This window comes from Buceros rhinoceros, unplaced genomic scaffold (assembly GCF_000710305.1).
Source record: "Buceros rhinoceros silvestris isolate BGI_N320 unplaced genomic scaffold, ASM71030v1 scaffold3556, whole genome shotgun sequence".
NCBI lineage: Eukaryota > Metazoa > Chordata > Aves > Bucerotiformes > Bucerotidae > Buceros > Buceros rhinoceros.
The window spans coordinates 1,342-5,978 of record NW_010419131.1 but is presented as its reverse complement, the minus strand read 5'-3'; the positions used below and the strand labels follow the sequence as shown (position 1 = coordinate 5,978).

Sequence of the window (4,637 nt, the reverse complement as noted above, 5' to 3'; positions counted from 1 at the left end):
ATGGCTGAACTGAGACCTACTAGTCAAACCAAAGGGCAAGAAGGAAACTCACAGGCAGTGGAAGCAGGGACGGGTATCCTTGGAAGACTGTAGGGATGCTGCACTGCTACATAGTGATGTGGGGACGAGTTCAGGAAGGCCTGAACAGCTGGAGCACAGCTGGAGCTGAACTTGGCAAGAGATGCAAAGATAATAAGAAGAGCTTCTACAGGTATGTCAGCCCGAAAAGGGAGGTCAAAGAGAGCATATCCCCTCTGATGAACATCACTGGCAAGCTAGTTACAGACAAGGAGAAGGTTGAGGAACTCCACAACTTCTCTGCTTCAGTCTTCACTGATAACCTCTCTTCTTATACCTCCCAAGTTCACAGATCACAAGATGGGAACCAGGGGGCAAAGTCCTTCCCGCTGTAAGACAAGTTCAGGTTTGTGACCACCTGAGGAACCTGAACATACATAAGCCTATGGGACCTGATCAGATGCACCCCCAGAGTCCTGAGGCAATCGGCTGATGTAGTTGCCAAGCCACTCTCTGAGATACTTGAAAAGTCCTGGCAGCCAGGTGAAGTCCCTGGAGACTGGAAAAAGGGAAACATTGCACCCATTTTGAAAAAGGGTAGGAAGGAGGAGCCTGGGAACTACCAACCTGTCAGCCTCACCTCTTTGCCTGGGAGGACCATGGAACAGATCCTCCTAGAAGCTCTGCTAAAGCACGTGGAGGACAGGGAGGTGATTCAAGACACACAGTGTGGCTTCAGCACGGGCAAGTCCTGCCTAAACCACCTAATGGCCTTCGATGATGAAGCCACTGAATCAGTGGACAGGGGACGAGCTATGGATGTCACCTATCTGGACTTCTCTAAAGCCTGTGACACAGTCCCCCACATTGTTCTCTCTGCACTGGAGACATGGATTGGATTGGATGGTCACAACCAGAGGGTAGTGGTCAATGACTTGACATCCAGACGGAGATCAGTGACAAGTGGTGTCCCTACTGGGACCAGTGCTGTGTAGTATCTTCATCAATGATATAAACAGCGGGATTGAGCGCACCCTCAGCCAGTTTGCAGATGACACCAAGCTGAGTGGTGCAGCTGACATGCCAGAGGGACAGGATGCCATCCAGGGGTGCCTGGACAAGCTGGAGAAGTGGGGGCCACATGAGCCTCATGAGGTTCAACAAGGCCAAGCGCAAGGTCCTGCACCTGGTTTGGGGCAACCCCCGGTATCAATACAGGCTGGGGGATGATGTGATTGAGAGCAGCTCTGCAGGGAAGGACTGGTGGATGGTACTGGTGGATGGAAGGCTGGACATGAACCAACAATGTGCACTTGCATCCCAGAAAGCCAACTGTATCCTGGGCTCCATCAAAACAAGTGTGGCCAGCTCCAGATCGAGGGAGGTGATCCTGCCGCTCTGCTTCACTATGGTGAGCCCCTACCTGGAGCACTGTGTCCAGCTCTGCAGTCCTCGGCGCAAGAAGGGCATGGACCTGTTGGAGCAGGTCCAGAGCAGGATCACAAAAATGATCAGAGGGTCGGGGCACTTCTGCTATGAGGACAGGCTGAGAGAGATGGGGTTGTTTGGTCTGGAGAAGAGGAGGCTCCGGGGAGACTTTATTGAGGCCTTTTAGTACTTAAAGGTGGCCTGTAAGAAAGGTGGGGACAGTCTTTTCAGCAGGGCTCGTTGCAACAGGACAGAGGGTAATGGTTGTAAACTAAAAGAGGGGAGATCTAGACTGGCTGTAAGGAAGACATTGTTTACAACAGTGGTGGTGAAATGCTGGCACAGCTTGCCCAGAGAGGTGGTTGATGCCACAACCCTGGAACCCTTCGAGGTCAGGTTGGAGGGGGCTCTGGGTATCCTGGTCTAGTTGAAAATGTCCCTGCTCACTGCGGGGTGGGGGGGGGTTGGACTAGATGACCTTCCAACCTGAAGCATTCTGTGATTCTATACTGAAGATGAGCTGCTCCATAGTCAACTACAGGTTAAACTGTGCCGAAAAACGAAAACATTCAGGCAGCAAGTTTTGGTTAAAGAATCTAATGACTGCAGCTCTTTCAGAAAAATGCGAAGAAAAGTTGGGTTGTGTGTGGGGAGATTGAAAATAAGGCAGCTGAGCTCATCGTGTGAGCCAGACATCTTATGGTAATCTGCCATGAAAAAACTGGAAGCCTTGACAGCTCGTTTTGCTGTGTGTAGTGGTCGTGGCGAGAAAGATGTAAGACTTGTTAATTTGCTTAAATGGTATCATTTTTATGACGTAAAAGCATTCCAATTCTGTTGGGTTTTATTACCCTTAAAAGCCATGCCATCATCCACCCGTCTACCAGAATCATGCAGCTCTCTTGAAAATTAAGGCCTCAAAAACTATCATAAATGCTGGGTCTGTGTATATGCCTGCTTGAAGCATTAACTTCTGGAAGGTTTCAGAATTAGTAAACGTAACATCCACGTGTTCAGCTGGATCCATCCCCCTGAATTCTCCTTTCACGGGTGACTTGGGAAATGCTCACCGGCTTAGCTTTGCAGTACCGTCCCTTGGCTGTCATTCACGGAAAACACAGACAGTATCTTTGACCTGGATCTCTCTGCATACAATACCGAGGATAAGGAGCACCGAACCTGGGGACTCCGCTTTCTTCCGGCCGCCCTGGATTTCTCTTACTTCCTTTTTAGGAGAGAAAAATGCTACTGCAGCTTTAAGTCCAGATTCTTACTACTTTGCTCTGCAGGCTGGACGCTGTGATTCATTTTCTCTGCAAGAAGTCACCTCACCATGCAAATTGCAGGTAAGACCATTTTCATGGATTTTTTTGTTGTTTGATTTTTTTTTTTGTAAATTATTATTATTTAACGGCTTGTGATGTGTCAAATTAATTTCAAAAGGAGAGGGCAAGATTCCAGGAGGGCTTGCTGCTGATTCAGCTTTAACCGTAAGTCTCTGTGAGGAGCAGGATAGCCACGTAATCCCTCGTGTTTGAACGCTCTGTAGTGACAGGTTTGTGCTGTAACCCTCGGTCTGCCGTGTAGAGAGTAGCCTGGCCAAGTACACATTGTGTGCGTGATGCTCCTCCGTTAGAGGAAAGGTAGACAAAAAAGATTTCTAGAGATGTGACTTACGGCAGCAAGAACGCATCTGCACTGTAGAACTGCCCCGTTACCTTGGGTTGTTGCCAGCTTAGAAGCGTCTTGCCCTGTAGAGCTGCCGTGAGCACGGGTGGCCAAATTCAACCCCCAGCGGAGCAGAAGTGTGTCCGTGCAGAGCCCCACAGCTGCTGTGTGGTTAGGAAGTGGTCGCAGCACCACTGGGATAGTCACTGATTCTAAAAATAGCTTTCTGAGGATTTCTTGAAGTTTCCTTGAATCGGGTGCCCCCGGCAATTGAAACAAGCCCAGAGCGAGGATGGGCACGAGCTGACGCAGCAGTTGCAGGCGCAGCAAACCAGCACGCGGACATGGCACACGGCAGCCACCGTATTTCCGTAGAACTCTTAGAAATAGACGGCATTTCAAGGTGTTATGCTGCAGAAGATACCTGTTCTTTTCTCCTTCTTACCTCATGCCTCAGAGTTAGGACAACTAAAAGCCTGTTCTCAAAAGCACACGCCTATCAGTCCTGTCAGACAACCCGCTGGCACTTAAAATATGAACTTAAAATGAGGAAAGGAGTCTTATATAATCACTTTTTAAATAAAGTTGGAAAAAGCAGCTTTGAGACACTGACTAGCACTGAATTCACATTTTAACTCCACTGAGTCTGAATTTAGACTTGGAATGTCCTGGGATACACAGATGAATTACTAATGTTTTTTAATGAAGTTTTAATTCATTTGACTAAATGAATTACTTGTTTTCCTGGTTTTCCACACATTCTGAACTAATAGCTGCTGCTAAAATTGCTATGAACTAATTTCTGCTAAAGAAACCTTCCTCTGCTGAAACCAAGATCGTGTTAGGTGTGGTATTCCCAACTGGAAGACCTCAGGGAGGTGTTTTTGTATTTCCTGAAAGTTGCTATTTGCTCATAATTACTTGTCTGCAGGAGCCGAGTGCCTCGGCACTGGTCAGTGCCTCAGCCTAGAGTTTTCCAGCCTGAGGCGGGTTTCCTGCAGGCTCTGCGATGAGTATCACGTACTCTTCAGTTATCAGCTGCTCCGTAAACAACAGAGGGCCTACAGGAAGCTGTGTGAAGCAGAGAGCGTGGTGGAAGTGGTTTCTCTCCTGTGTGCAGGAAGTGCACACATCCAGAGACCTACCTGCAGGACCTGACACAGCGTAAATCCTTTGAGGTATTTCACCAATGTTTCTTGGTCGGTTCCTATTACCTCAGGAGCCTCCAGCTCATCTCCGTAAGTTTTCAGCTGAGCTGCAGTGCTCCCACCGCGCCTCAGAGCAACAGGCTAAGTGCCCTCGCTAGCCCCCTGCTCCCTGTGTGCACCACCCCAGTTTGTCATAGGCAAGCCAGATATTATCCCCCTCCACCTTCAAGCACTGCTAATAACAGAACTTTCAGAACTTTAGAACTGTTAATAACAGAACGGTTGCTTTTAGAATGAGAAAAGGCATCCTAACTAAACCAGCCAGCTAGGCTAACTGACACCAGAGTGAAAAGCTTGTGTTTATAAACATACCTT

General features: G+C 48.4%; 1 pseudogene; it reads left to right on the top strand.

Moving 5' to 3' along the window:
- On the top strand, window positions 1–1,504 carry LOC104495761 (annotated as a pseudogene).
- Window positions 1,505–4,637: the final 3,133 nt, after the last annotated feature.